This window comes from Tetrao urogallus, assembly GCF_951394365.1.
Source record: "Tetrao urogallus genome assembly, chromosome: 12".
Taxonomy (NCBI): domain Eukaryota; kingdom Metazoa; phylum Chordata; class Aves; order Galliformes; family Phasianidae; genus Tetrao; species Tetrao urogallus.
The window spans coordinates 13904429-13921436 of NC_136825.1; positions in this window are offsets into that span (position 1 = coordinate 13904429).

Here is a 17008-nt window from a genome sequence, read left to right on the forward strand (position 1 = left end):
ATATCATCAGTAAGACTTTGCATTCTTTGAACTCCTGGCAGGTACTATAGAGAACATGGTGCCAAAGCCATGATCATGGCAGTGATATGAAGGGATGCACATGCACTTGCAGTCAGAAGGATGTGTTATGGTTTGATTTCACAGGTTTGTGACAAGGAATGCTGGAAAGCAGAGGGTGGGGGGAAACAGAAGAAAGCTGAATTCAAGCATCCATTTATCTGGTACAATTTTATGTAGTACAAACAAAAGACTTCTGAGACCTTAATAAGATCCACTCTCTATTTCCTTTCATCTGTCCATGCAAGACATAATATTGCTCAAGTTCTTTCCTTATCACCAGGAAATCGTTGCAAGCATTAAAATGACACTGTCTACAGAAGTTGAAACTACCAGAATAACTACAAGTTCAGGCCTGTTTACTGAAATAATTATGGGAATATCAATACACATGTCCAATATGGGCATCGATAGACTTTGTCTGTCATTGTCATTTTGAACACAGCCCGTCTCTACTTCATTTTCTTTTCAGCTTCGTGTCTCAAGAAGATAGAGGAAGACTGTAGATTTACCTTGAGCACTCATGGAATAGCAGTAAGACATACATTTAGAATACCATAGGTTGGGTAGTTGTACACTTTCCATAGATATTGTGTATTCTTATCACTTGCTTTCTCAGTCAAGAAGTGTTAGCTAAATTTTGCATAACACCAGGGAGAGAAAGATGAGGTTTAGCAGAGGTGAAAATAAAAATAGTGGAGATTATCCTGTTAATATTAGGGAAATATACTGAAAGTAATCGGTGGCAAATAGTCAAAGATGCATTAATCTTCCCTCTTGAAGTTCAAATGTATTTACAGATTACCCAAATATATTTCAGCTGATTTGTATCAAAACCATGTACGATTCAACACCACCGTGAATTTCTTAAAAGTTAATAATAAGATATGAGGCAACCCTAAAACTACTGGTAGTAGGATATAACTGTAGTGATCAGTAATTTAGATAGAGCAGTGACTTCCAGGCAGGATGATCTCGGAGCAACAGAGACCTGATTTATCAACCAAATGCCCCAAATTCTGTGTAAGATAGAGTAACATTTGCAAAGTAAGAACACTTTGAAGTTACTCTTCTTCTATGGAATATTACTTATATGTATGCAAAAAAGCAGTGTTTTCTAGAGAGGTACAAATTTTCACTAAAATTCAGAAACTATTCACCATACTGTTTTTATTTTCCATGGGGAAAAAAAAAAAAAAAAAAAAAAAAAAAAAAAAAAAAAAAAATCAGCAATACAAAAAAAACCCTAGATTCTGCAGCAATTTCAGGTGCACGGTATCACAGAATGGCTTAGGTTGGAAAGAATCTTAAAGATCATTTATTTCCAACCCCTGTTCTGTGGACAGAGTTGCCAGGCAAGTTGATCAGACTGCCCAGCGCCCCATCCATCCTGGCACTGAACATCTCCAGAAATGGGACATCCACAACTTCTTTGGGCAAGCTGTTCCAGTGGCTCACAACCATCTAAGAATTTATTCCTAATATCTAACCTAGATTTACCCCCGATAATTTAAAGCCATTTCCCTGTGTTCTATCACTATCTGTATGCATTCAGTATTGTGAGCTCCGCTGGTGTGAGACTGAAACAACTGTCAGTGGGAAGAATATAATTTATATTGTCTGTTTAAAAGAAGACTATGAAATTGCTCAGTGTGACTTAAAAATGTCTGTTTGACAATGGACTTATTTGGCTTGGTTCTTAGATATGTATGTAAAGTCTAAGTTTTTACACACATGCACAATTCCAATGGAAACTTCTATTCAGACACAATAACTGTGATTTCTGTTCAAATTATAGTTATTTCAATAACTGAGGTGTTTCACTACAATTTTAGTAGACAACAGGCAGTTTACACTGATCTGATTTCTATAAATTACTGTTCAGTCTCACAAATGCTCCCTACATATATAGATAGCAACCATCTAAACCCCCTGTTCTTGGTGACTACTTTAAAACTTTCATTAAAAATATTTACTGTGCTTTAACCAAGAGAAACAGTCCCATAGGGTGAATGCAGCCATCCTGTAGGCAACAAAGTACATAAAGAGAGAAATCTAACTAATACAATTTGTGATTGGCATTGCTCTTTTGTGGTTGACAGGAAAAACAGGCTCTGGCAGACCAGAGATAATAGCATTTCAATTAAGAATTTGCAAACCTTTGTGGAAGAATCACAATCACAAGCATAAGCTGCACTGGATAGTATACTTTAGAACAATTCCTCCCCGTACAAAAAGAAAATTCCTTTTAAGGAAATGGGATCATTTGTCTAATTTTTCAGGTGTGTGTGAGTTTAAAAGAAAGTTCTGTTTTCTTTTGTATTTCCAAAACCCTCTAGAGATCAAAATATACAAACTTGAACATATCTAACCCAGACAGTGAAAGCCTGAGCTCTGATTACAGTGCTTTATCCTCATACAGGCTTAAGTTCACTGAAAAAGACAAACAAGGAAGAAGAGTTCCTACCACTGATGTGGCCTTTTGCAACCAAGGGTCTTTTCTTTAACAAAGTAACAGGAGATATCATCTTTCCCTGACTAGGAATCATTCACTATAAGCACAATGTGTTATTATTGGGATTTTTAATTGAAATGTAAATTCTGGGAACACTCTGACCTAATTTACTCACAGAGAAAGAGGGCAAAATTCTCATTTTCAAAGTGCTGTATAGACACCTCACTGTTATTAGTGAGTCTTGCTCAACGGACTGGGCCTCTGCTGCTCTGCTGAACGGACTGTATTTTACAGCATTCAGCCACAGCATATTTACACAGCACTAACGGTTGTTATATCAAGTAGTTTCCTCTATTCTGTTTCTTTGAAGAAATTTTTTTTAAGCAGTGTTTTTAAAATACTTCAAAAATGACTGCACTCTGTGGACAGGACACCAAAGCCAGCGACAGCAGCAGCACACTGCAGCAACTCCCCAGTTGACCCACAGGAGGGATGTGTCTGGGAACCCCCATGCTCTTGAAAGCTTAAATCAAATCAGAGCTGTTAGGCTGGGTTTTGATTAGTTTCTTTTTAACAAGTTAATTGTAGGTTTGAGGTTTTAAAGTTGAAAGAAAGACGGACAGAGAGAAAGACGGGAAGAAAGAAGAAGAACCAAGACATTTCCATGGCATATCCACAGTTGAAAGAGTGCTTTGACTGATTTCACAGTATCTCAGGAGAGCCTTTTCAGACATTTCATACGCCAAAGTCCTACTACAAGGCTCGTGAGTCTTATGCACTTTTGTATTATATGTACCCAGAACTAAGGGTATTTACAGTAACCTTATCATTTCTATAGATTTCTTCTAGAAAGAACAATCAAGTTCACAATAATAATGAACATGACAGAAATAAAGAAATGATGAGTGGCCGTCTAAAGCTTTATTCCCCCTAATGTTAACAAACATCTATATAAACTTCATCCTATCAGAGATTTGAACATCAATTAAGTTTTTGTCTGTTTGTGTGCTGTTTGTGTTTGTTTGTCACAAACCAGGACTATATTCTTTTTAGTGAGTGAAGCAGATACTGAATCAGACTAACGTGGCATGATCCTGGATCTCACAGAAATTAAACATGGGCCCAATCCTGCCAATAGCCACATGAAAGATGGACACCTTGGAAAAGACAATGTCTTGTTCTCACCATCCACGTGAGATATGAAATCCAATTTTCTAGCTGATAAAAATAGTGGAGAAAAAGCCCAGAATATCCTAACCACTCATCTTTCTGTGTACTCTCAGATGTCCAGCAAAAATGTTAACTGCCAACAAGGCTCAAATAATATCCATACTACTATTCTGACATGTATAGCTATTATACTAAAACTTGGTACACTTAAGCCCAGCTCTTACTGCAGAGAGCTGAGATGAAAATGCAATTTAAGAAAAAAATAATTCTAGCTGCAGAGAAATCAGTGAGAAGGGCAATAACTACAACTAAAGACGAGAAAGTATCAGTGATCTTGAAAATCCATAGGGCAGGAATTAAACACTATAATCAAATTGTTTTTGCAATCACTTAGCATCTCATTTGCTTGCTTTGCAAGCTGAAGAACCACTTGAGACAGACCATCTTGGAGAGTAACAAAGTGCACCAATAACTAACATGGGATTAAAAGAATATTGATAGCCTGTGACAAGCTGCTTCCTGAGAAATGTTTCTTAGTCAAATAGCAGCAATCATTAAATATATGAGGGTCAGTCAATTTAATCTGCTCTTTTTATATGGATTGGTTCAGCAAAGTAACAGAAGAGACAATTAATGCCTCCATAGCTTTTCACGCCATGACAGAAGCCCATCATTTTTAAAACAAATACTTGAATGATGATTTTCCTCACTACTGCATGCAGCCATAATCATTTTAACAACTAGCAGCACCAATAAGAACTGACTATATTATGAGTCACAATTAGACATTCCAGAAAATCATTAGTAGAGTATATACTATCTTTTAAGCAAGCAAATCCTTAAGTATTTAAATATGAGATGTAAGCTCCCATACTTCCTAAGATGAAATCATGGTCCTGGAAAGGCCACACCCCTCTGTGCCACTTCTCAGTTTATTATACAACCAGGCACACATTTAGGGATGTAACATTGGCATCAATGGAACAAACAATGTTTGAATGAGACGTGGCTACCGTTCAGGAGCAAAATCATATAAAAAAAATTTAGGACGGGAAGCAAAAGAACTCTCACACACCATAGAAAACTTCTATTGATTAAAAAAAGTGAGCTGCTTTGTAAAGATAATATCTTATTAAATGCTGTAGTAAAGAACTACACGCAGCTAACGGAATATTCATTTAACACTTCTACTTAGAAATTCAGAGCACTGGTCTACAATGAAATAATTAAATGAAACCCTACAAGAATTTCTAATAGATAAACTATAGCTAGAATTTAGCCAAGATGCCATGGTAACTCTCCAGCTCCTGGTAGGAAGAGTTGCAAGCCCTTTTAAGGCTGGCCATAAGGCAGCAGCCAACCTTTCAAGGCTACTAGAGATCATCCAGCAGCAGAGAATCTGATCCAGGATCTGTGCAGGCTGAAAATGCAATGTTAATGGATTTTCCAGGGTCCTGAAGTAGCAGTTTGCACTGGACACAGCACTTCCACGCACAGACCTTTCATAGCACCACACTTTTCTCAGGTGTTCCCCTCTTGGCCCTTTCTGACAGTTGTTTGACAGATGATACAAATTGCCTGACACACATTTTAGAGTCAGATATTTAAGAAAACGAATTACAGCTGACATCTTTTGTGTAATGCTTTGTGACACAGATAGTTAAGGAGAGTGACACAGTTGGAAAATAATGTAGGCTGAAAGCTTTTGGAATGGCTCAGGATCCAAGGTGACTTTGTGCTGAATTCCATTACTTTTATAATTGTTTCTGATACAATTTCTGGGTGAGATACAAAGCCCAAAGCTTCCATTGACTTCTCTGTCTTTTTTATCAAGTCCTAGTGAGACAGCTATTCCAACTGAAGCATAATCAGTAAATCTTATACAGAATTAGATCTCACAATTAGCCTTTCAAACTTCACTCCTTGCACTTTGGTCATTGAGAGTAAATTTTCACCTTTTTGTTTTTAAAGAGAAAAGCACTTGTTTTTTGAGCCAGAGAGGAAAAGACATTGCAAGCATTCCAGCCTCATCTCATACACTCACGAAGAATTCTTAGCATGCTGAGCCAAAGATAATTCCTGTTCTTTTCCTTAGTTTGTTCAATAGTGAAGCAAGACAAGAGAAGAAAACAAGTGTGTGCCCTGATGTTATTCAGGTTGGCAGCAACTGACCTCATGCTGTTATTCTGGAAGCATTTCTACTGCTAGCTGTATATTGCCCCAAAGACATCGGTCAACTCAACGGCTGAGCGTTGTTCTCTAACTTCAGTTTTGTAGGGAAAGCAAAAGCAAAGAACTGCAACAACAAAACACTAAAAACCCAACCACCAAACCAACACACACACAAAAAAAACCAGAAAGCCAACTACCAAAACTAAATCAACCTCAAGCCCATGTGGAGATAAGCTAAGTTGTATGTATAAACTCACTATCATCATTTCATCTCAAAACTCTTTGAGACGAAACGTGCCTTCACGTGAGCATAATGCTGCAGAGAAAATAGGCTATAGGTAAAAGTCATACAACATAGTATCAGATATATTCTACAATATCTTAACAGTATATCGATGCACAAACACTGCTGACACTCAGGACACATCTTTTCATCAGTTAAAATTGCTTATGAATATGGGAAAGTTACACAACTCACTCCTATAAAGACCAGGTTCCAAGAGCTCACATAGAGAAATGATATGCTGTGTCTGTTTATTGTGCAATGGGAATTGGTGTACGAAGTCTGGATCTTAGCATGCATCTAAAGAATCTGAAAAAAAATTATTTTTAACTTAAAGTATTTGGATTTGCTATTCCAGTTCTGGAACACTGTTATCTTAAAATAAGCATACAACATTATCTTACATGGGAAGGAGTAGCAAAATGTGGCATTGCATTTCCATGCAACGACTCAGTAAATCTGGCCCTACTTAAGTTTCAGTGGCCACCAACAGTGTGAAGTATTGCTCAGTGGGAGAAAATAAGACAAATCCAGTCCAGAGTAATCCACCCATTTTAATTAAAAAACAAGAATGGAATTAAAGGTTGCTTTAGGCAATAATGATGAAGTTGAATTAGCATAGATAGAGGAAATCTTCCATTTAATGTTCTAGAACGATCACATTTTAACATGTTTATTGCATTTATAATTCCTAAACATTTTTAAATTCTGTCAGATTATAATAAACACAAAGAACAAAGTTTCATCTCTGATCACTAGAACAGCCTTGGGATTCCTGTGTTTAGTTGCACAAGCTGTTCTTTGTCTTGGCGTAGAGACTTAAACCAGCCTGCAGACTAACTTAAACACCACCCAGTGGAAAATGGGAGCTACTGCATTACAGCAGCAGCTTCACCTACACCACCTTATCTTTGTGGGAAAAGTAAAGCATTTCAGAAGACCGGACAGGAAGGCAGCTTTCTCTCAGCTGAAGAGAAAATAGCTAAAGCAGGCAGCTGATACTGGGATGCAAAACTAGATAGAAGAAATAACAAAAGCCAGCAATTACAGCTGCCATTTTACAACAGACTTCAAAAATAAGTGACTTTCAGCAGCTTGAGCTAATGAATCAGTCTCTTCAATGACTGAATCAAAATGGCTTCTGTGTATCAGTTACGATTCCTGCACTGATCAGGACATCATACCTTAAAAGTATGCACCACGTAATTCACGTGCCCTTTGCACTGCAGACCTCAGAGAACAGTAGTCAGCACCACCTCACCTGCCACCAAACATAACAACAACCAGGGCTGTACAACCTATGCTCACTGAAAGAAGAGATTAAATAGGCACAACAGGGAAGGAAGGAAGCATACATAACTGCACTGCTAAGAAACAGAAAACTTGTTGATTTCTTTCTAGACAAACACTGCTCTTTGCATCATGTGGAGAAAGCGTTCCTAGAAGTTATGTCGTTGACTGTCCTATTGTAATGTAGCCAAACAAGAGACATTGTTCTTTTCCTCCTTCCTGTGCTATCTCAAAGAGCCTTGTATTGCTAACAGATATTCATAAGGCACTTCACGAATCTATAACTTCATTTCATGGCCGTATTCTATACAAAATTAAAAAAAAAAAATACAAATCAATTTATACACCTGGACCTTCAATTTTTCCTGATTTTAATCCAGTTTCCAGAATACTCACATAATTTTCTTCTATGTTTAGCATTGCTTTTGTCTGTATACTTCGTCATAGAAAAAATTTGGTTAGATGCAATATCTGAGGATCATGAAGTCCAACCACCTGCTTGCATCGAGTCATCCAAAGCATACACTCACACTTCAGTAATACACAATTTTACATTTACTGTGTTTTGTACAAGTAACTGCAATTCCCTTCCCAGGAAGTAACTATCAGAAGCTTACATGCATGGAAAACCAAAGCAGAGAATTCATGCTTCTCTGTTTATCCACCTGAGAGTCCTCCAAAGTTCAGAAAAATGATCACTAAGACAGGTAGCTTGTGAGTCATTTCAGTTGAAACAGAACGTATGCTTACTTCCCGCTCGCCAATTTGATGCCAATTAACAAAAATCTTCCATATTTCTGCATAAAGCCAGGAATTTACTGCAGGTCTGAATGCAATCAATGCCATGGATGCCCTCCATTTAAAACCATAATATTCTCATAACTGCTTATATAAATTGACCTATTGTTTTTGTTTTTTTTCTCCATGCGGTAAAAGAAACTGTAGGAAGATGCAGCCCTTGGCAAATGGTGAGAGGAGAGGAAAGAGCAGTGACTAATTTGAGAAGTAGAGAGTTATACCTCAGCGATACTTGACAGCAGCCAGCTTCTTCATTTCGCCAGCCTCAAAATGGATGAGTAATAGATAAACACATTATCAAAACGAATGGCAACAAAGTAATCAGTCACACCATCAACAACAATAAACAATGCACCAGTCAGCTATACTGAAGTTAAATATTCCATTGAAACAAATATGTACATCTAACAGCTGGTAAGTCATACTGTTGGCAGCTTTATGAAGAAAACATTGCATTGTTTATATTTTGAGCTGATTTTTAACTCTTCAGCAATATAATTTTTTAATGGGAAGATAAGAGATTGTACAAAGCTTTTTCAGTTTCAGAACAGCATGCTGTCTTTACACAGATAATGTAGTTTTCTGTGCTGCTAGAAGTTACCTACAAGCATTTATGTTGTATTCTACTTTACTCAGCCACTCTCATGCTTCTAGAATCCATTAAGTGTGCTTTTCAACTAAACATGTTAAAATCTTACTCAGTGCGATTGATGATCTGAATATAAATAAGTGAGTCCTCCATGGTATAAATGGCCTAATTACATAGGATTTTTTTGTCTATTTTGCATGGACAAAGCATACACTTAGTTTAGTAGTCTAAATGATCTCTTCCTTCTTCAACAAGTTTTGTGAGAACTTGTCAAAGAAGCTGAATGAAATTGCCCACATACAAATATAAGGTGCTGAGAAACATTGGTGGCTCATGAGTTCGTACTTTACTGAACACCCTGCTGTTGGGATGCAAGAGCAAAGCAAGCTGTATCGTAAGAATAACATGTCAAAGATCTTTGTCCCAACATTCGAGCTCCTCTGTAGATCAAGACTCACATATGCATTAACTGCATATTCCTTATTGATTGATGTGATAGTTTTTAAAGTCTGATTTTCAGACGGAATTTTACAGCCACATTCAACTCAAAGCAAGCTTTACTTCAGATATAAGATGAAAGTAAAACTGTCACTTCAGACAAATTTTTTAGGCTGATTTGATTTTTAGAAGAAACAAAGTTACAACTGCTCCATAAAGAATGAAATGTTAAATCTAACGTATCAGGAATCGTGAGCGGCTTGTGAACTAGCTTCTTAGACCAGCTTTAGACTGCAATTTTTTTTTCAGATGGGACTAGTTAAGAGATGTGCTTGTCTGTGACATAAAAATATTCTAGATGCATTTCAACTAGAGATTTCATGTACAGCAAATATTCAGTTAACAGTAAAAGGTAATAAAGAGTAGAAGTTTTATAACTTGCAACCATCTGTGTAGGTTGGATCTCTTAAATCACACGCTAGACCAGCACTGTGAGATGTGAGGCTCTTTCTGTCATAAGTCCAAGCAAGTCATCTCATTGCCAGGCTTTCTGGTGGTTCCCACATTCATCTGTGGAAATAGTTGGAAGCTAGAATTTTTAAACTTCTATTTACACTTTACGTATCAATGCTGTAAATAAGATGTGAGGAAATGGGTGGCAAGTAGATACTGATAGCATACTCCTTCCATTGCTATCTGATGTTAAAGATCATGAGTCAAGGTTTTTACCTTCATTGTTTCTATGAAGTTTCGGCTATATTGTGGCACAATACAACAGGTACTATATCCCAAGTTTCACACATATGTATGTACTTATCTACACTGTGAGTGTAACAAGAAAAAGGGAGCTAGCATTAGCCTATTTCACTCACCTACAGAAGCAGACCAATTATATTCATAATTGTAGCAGGGAACCAGGTGTCACAGCCTGTAAGGCACAGCTCTTCCTTTGCTTACATCTGGTTTACAGCAGCACGAATAAAAAGGGAACTGGAAGCCTAGACTCACTTCTCAGCTCTATCACCAAGCCACTGCTGCATTTGGGCAAATTACTTAACTAATCCTTACTTCAATCCCTTACTTTGTTAAAGAGGTAAAATGATATTTGTCCACTCAGCAGGGCACTGCTGTTATCTAACACCTACATCTAGACAATATTTTGAGAGCCCTCGATAAATGGTGCTATTGAAAGAAAAAGCAGTGTCCTCCCACCCCCTTCTGACTTAAGCAGAGAGCCAAAGCACAAGGCACTCTCTTTCCATTAGCAGAAATTGATGATAAAGTCAGCTCCTTCTTGGAGACAAACAAAATCCCGCATCCCCAAAATGTAATGAGAATTAAGTGGCTGGAGATGATTTCTTTTCACTTAATGTTTTCTACTCTCAGCATTTAACTCCAAAAGCTCCAGTACTTCTCTAACGTGAATGTTGCCAGTGCGCATGTGGGTCTGGCAGATGCTTTTTTACTGCTTATTCTTTCTCCTTTCAAACTGTTTTTGCTGCTCCTCAGTTGTGCTGAAGCAATACTCAATAAAGCCTCTGTCTGCAACTGCCTGCGAGGCCTCGTGTGTCTTTGTCCAGCTGGAGGCCCACAGCGCCCTACCTGCTTCAATAAAGGGCCTTAACGGCTTCTTACAAACTTACTAAAATGCAGGACAACGTCAAAAGGCTCAGCTTCAACCTACAGCAGTATCACCATCAATACAATGGCTAACAACGGCAAGCATTCCCTGGCCGTTCATAAGTAAGTCTAATCTCAAGGCACCATACTATGCAAAACAGATTCATGCAACAATTTCCTTTCTTAAATACCATAGAAGTGGCAGCCATCCTGCCTGAAAATAAGTTGTTAGCAGTCATTTTCAATTCCCGTTATTCCTCTTTCATACACGTGCCATATGTTCTCAGAAGTTCCCATCCTAAGATGTCAGCAGCACAGTAAAGTCACTTCTGCATATTGCTTTGTACAGCTGAAATTAATGCAGGTTTTGGGCCACAGTTCCTGCTTAAGGTACTAACTAGCACAGCAGCATCTGCTTCTACAGCTCTTGCAGCATAAGCGTGCTCTGACAAGCGTGGCTTCATCCTCCCACAGTAAGACCTCTGTTCTGGCAGCATATTTCATGCATTACCTGGCTGCCTGGAGTTGGAGAAGTGAAGTGATATTTTCATGGTACCAAAAGTAATGCAAGTATTCCTGTAGTATTTTTCCTGAATAGAGTTGTGGGGCTTTTTGCTCACTTCATTTTACTTTAGTTTCATTTCACAATGCAACATACTACAAATCCTAACTCAGAAAAAAACATCTTACATAGCATTCAGATGGAATATTGCTCTTCCACAACAAGAGACAACATTACTCAATTCCTATTTAAACACCAGCACTTCATGCCATTGTTGATGGGTAGATTTTTAGTGACTTGTAAATGAGATTTTATTAAGTACAGAAATAGACAAATATGGAAACATTTCTTATGTTTTAGATCTCAAATACACCACTTTTCAGCAGGTGTGCCCTCCTGGGCAGCTGCTCGAGATTAGTAAATTGCAAGTTCAGGATTATTTTATTTTATTTTTTTAAATATGGCTAAAGAATAAAATCTTCAGTCTGGAAAGTTGGAGTCAAACCGCCACAATGAGCACCTGTTGAGAGAGACCATTATTTGGGCTTGGGTTCTGGGTGAAAAGATCACTGTGAATTAATTTTGATTGCTTCACAAAACTCTGCATAACAAATGGTCTCTGACAGGGGTATCAGGGGACTTCCATTTGAAGGGGAGGAAAAAAAAAGATTTTGTTTCTAGGAAGGTAACATAATCTCTGCAGTGACATTAAAACACCAGTGGCTGCACTTGGCAGAACCTCTTCTGAAACAGATTGTATTTGCTTAAGTTACCAGGTATTATGCTTTGGGAAAGTGAAACAATCGATATCAGAATCTTATCTAAAAGATTAGCTTGAAAAGAATATGGTCAGAGATCCATGAATCCTGAATTGTTAAGGCAGTTCTTTGCTCGCAGGTTTATTAAAAGCCCCATTTCTATGAGTTCTGGATGGCTATAAGTTCTGCCAAGATGAAAAGGGAGAAGAGGATAAATCAAACAAAAGTTTCTGCAGTCAACTAAATACAGCAGCTTTCCAGCATGAGTTAATTCTGACAGCAAGTTACAGTAACACAAAGGATAATGCAACATCTGGCAAATATTTTTCTTTTAGTATAGAAGTTATTGAATATGAAGTTCTTCTCTCTCTGGAATGAGGTTTCAACCTGAAATACACAACAGTGCTACCTGTCTGTCACTCCCTGATTAAATGGAAGTCCAAGCTTACCATCTGTTTGTGCAAATGAAAAGCAATATTCCACCAACTACTCTGCATGAGCACTTTACTTAAGCATTTTCTGCAAAGCGATTTCTAGTTTAGCCAGGCTTATTTTTAGAAGAAGAATAAGCTAAAAACATCGTGATTTCTGCTGATAATCATGATCCAGTTGACTTTATGCTTGATTTGTCAACACTGAGCAATTAATATTGCATGAATTACTACATCTACGATTCACTCATAATTGACTGTAAAAGCTACATGCATATGAAGACAATTAAGTGCTTATATCAACGTTTCCCTTTTTATGGTGCTTCTTTTTAAGGCTGCCTCAGTTATGTCATCATCTGGGTATTAATCGCATCTACACAAAGATTGTGATATTTGGATTCATACAGGTACAGAAGGCTTCTGTCTACACCTGACAAAATCATTGCAGCCATACTGAAGTCACAGCACGGCCACACATTGTTAAATAAAAGTAACCAAAAGTCTAGAGAAATCAATCCTGCACTTTGTTCACTTCTGATACATGTAGGAGTGGCTCTAACATTAGATTACAACCAGCATCTAACCTTCTCAACTCTTGCAGCATGTTCATTTTACACGACAGGGCACAGCAGCCACCTGAAAAACAGAAGACTGGAAATGCTGTGTTCTACTTGCTCTAGGAACCAGACTGACATGGTACCAATCCCAGAACAGAAACATTAGGAGACACCTTCAAGCACCCATAGGGTTCTGGCGTAAAGGACACAAACAAACTGATCTGTGTGGACAAGCAAGCAGGCTCTGTACTGTTTAAGCAAACGTCAGCTCCATGTACCTATGTGTGCCTTGGATGACATTGCTATCCTACAGCTGTCAGGTTCAGCATCTGCCATCCCAGAACTGACCCAGAGAGGGACACACACGAGAGGAGCTGACTGCACAAAGACAGTGCCCAGCATGAATATTTCCCTTTTGGAGGACATACAGGTTTAAGTTTTTCCTGCATCTTTCATCAAGCCTCAGCTACCCTGAATTTCTTGAAGTTACCGCATGCCTCGCATCAAGCAAGATGTTCACTCTCACTAATTCCAAACTTCCTTTAATATAATACAAGAAGCAAAGGGTAAGAATGGAAGAAAAATATCCTGAAGATGTTGCTACAGTTTTATTTAGAGATATACATATATATACACACACACACAATGACTCTAATGATGATTCTACACAACACATTCAAAAAGCAGAGCACAGATTCCACTGGAGAAGCACAAGTAGAGGGAAATATGTAACACATTCTGGTTGTTTCCCCCCCCCCCCCCCCCCCCCCCCCCTTCACATCTCCAAAATAAACTACAAATCTCCTATGTTGAAAAGTTCTTCCTTAAGTTAATAAAATCTGTCACTTTCCATAATGGTTGATTTGAAGAAAGTCCACAGGTGCAGCATTCTGTTGTTCACAGCTTGGCAAGTCATGGCTTATAATAAAAAGCCCTGTGTTATGGTCCTCCTTCCCCATCAATTCACATCAAGTATTATTAGAATCATCTGCCACCTCAGTGGTGCTTCCTCTGTGCTCAAACTGCAGAAGCAACAATGACATTTTACAGCTCTGCAGGTGCTGCTGTGTGTGGTCACGAACACAGAAGCGTGGCCTGCTATTGTTCCCCAGCAGCACTTTGATCTCTGGCACAAAAAGCCGCATAGCTGGCTGCCCCATTCATTTTGGGCTGGGTTTATATGGGGAAGAGGAAAAAAGAGGTGACAAGAGATGGGCAATCCATAATATTTATTTCAACAAACGCTTCAAATCTTTTTAAACATCATAAGAGCATGGCTCATTAAACTACAACAGCCTCGAAATTGTGTTATAAAACCACAAAACAAAAAAAATCAATACTTCTACTGGGAAAGAGGTAATGAAATATATTGAGTCGGCTGAAAAGCGGTTTGTATGAATCATAATATTATTATGCATGCACCACTTCCACTCCCAATACTTAAAGTTAACAAACGTTTGCTTCCCCATCACTTAAACAGGTGCTACAAGGTCGTATTTATCAAACTTATTTTCCAGAGTCAGTCCTTCTGCTATAAATAATGCTGGGATACAGGGGCTTAGTAAAGGGAGGGCAACTCAATGCGTATCTGCTACCTGAGCTTCAGCTGCTGTATTATTTCACAGCCTGATCAATACTCTGTTCCATGAGAGCAGAGGAAAACGCCACAACATCACCCTGATGAGTCACTGTAGGTTTATTACTGAGCCAGAAGGACATAGAATTTCTGATGCTAGTGAAGACTAATTTTCATAGCACCATTTGACCGCTATTAAATAGTTTAGCTCTGTTTCAAGTCCTTGCAATACCTTGGCCAGTTTTTCCCGTGGTGTCAGATAAATGCTTCTGGAATTAACACTCCCTCTGCTACCAAAAAAAAACAAACAAAAAAACCTCTCCAAAATATTTTGATTTGGAATTTCTTCTGCTTTACTTCAAGCCAGGGTTATTGCTCTTCAGGTGAATCTATAGAAATAGCATTTTTTAAAAAAATGAACACAGACACTGTAAGGTAAGCAAACAGAGGCACTCGTGGAGCAGCCCAAATGCTGGGTTTTCACAGGTGAAAGGCAGGTTTCTGCCCAGGACCCACAGTGCAGTTTTGCATCAAACAGAACCCAGGAAGAAATGGACACCAGTCTGCCTACACTTCCTCCCAGACAGGAACAGGGAATGACTTATGTCTCAATGTATTTCCCAAGAGAATCAACCCTGAGCACTTTTAAAAAAAAAAAAAAGCGCAGAATCAAGACAACATTGAATAATAACAAAATAAGACTCTAACAAAGGCTCAGCAGCCACTTGCAGCCAACATTCCCTCACTCTCCCCAGAAATGCAAACCCTGATCTGCCAGCATTGCCCATCCCTGCCAATCTCCTTTCGGAGTATAATCCATATAATTTCGGAGATAACAAAAGCTTCCCATACCAAAATTCATCCATTTAAAAGGACAGGGCTGAACCCACATGAGTCTTTAGAGAAATAAAGAAAGCCATATATAAAAAAAAAAAAAAAAACTGATGGAGTAACTTTTAAGACTTGGTCAGAAGCTGCACACGTCAAGAGAGTAACACAGGATAACTTTACGTCTCTGCACCTCTCATTTGCTGAAGACGATCAAAATGAGATCAACTCCTGGTTTACGACAAAGTCACCAGAGACAATTCCACAGTCACCACTGCTATAGTCAAAAATTTCTCTGCACAACCCTTGTTGCTCCATGAGCCCTGTGAGCACATGAACCCCACTGGCACTGGACTTCAGCCACTCCAGCGTGCCGCAGCAGAGCAGTCATCTCAGCCATCCGTACGTGCTGCCATCTTGGGCTACTCATGGTGACACTGGAGAGAGCCAAAATGGCCAACACTTAACAGGAGAGGGAGAAAGGGTTCTACAGCTGTTAGCTATTGATACTTCATCCTAAATTTATTTTTACTTTATTATTTTCTATAAATACTCATGTCTTTCATCAGCTCTACTGCTGCTAGAGCCTTTTCCAGAAACTGTCAGTGTTATATGGAAACTTAACCCCTAACAGAGAAAAAGAAATCAAGAAAGAAACTAGCAGGCAGTGGAAGAAGAAACATTGAAAATTACTAATTCTGAAGAAAGAGAAATATGTCACATCACCATAGGACTGCTACTTCAAAGTCTTCCTACAGGTGCTGGCTGCCCTGGTTCGGAGCTCAGCAGTGCCAGGCTCCCCACTCACACACATAGTCTACTACCTAACTGACTAATTGCTTTCCTTTTCCTAGCTGCTTTTTTGTTTGATGGGTACTAACACACAGAAGTATGTTAGTGTGTCAGCTGGGAACTGCCCATTGTCATCAGGGGGTGGGGAGGAATACTGCCCCAACTATTCATTTCTGTTTTTACTGCTGCCAATGTCTAACTTTCCGAAAGAAGAAAGCCCTCCAAAACTAGCAATATATGAAATCAGGACTTTGGGTTTTAGTTAACAATTACTACAGACTCTTGAAGAAGTGAAAATCATTCCTCTCTTTGTAAGTCATTACGTGGAAAAGTTCTAAACACATACATAATGCGATGACTTATATCGCACATAGCCAAAGTTTCAAAACACAGTTATGCTTTCAAAAGCAAAGATCACCACTACCACATAGGGTTACAAAAAGCAAGCTGATCAAACCGAAAAGAAAAAAAATCCATCAGATACAAAAATAATGCTTTTCTTCAGCCATTACCCCTTGTGCTCAATGGTAGACATCGTTATGAGCTGCATGTCGAGAAATAGCTGCACTGCTCTGCTTGCTGCTAGCAATTTCATATAGTGCATGCAGATACATATTCTGTGGGACAAAACAGAGACCATCACATAATGTTACAGAGACTTGCAGCGAAACCAACAGCTGCAAAGGAGCCCA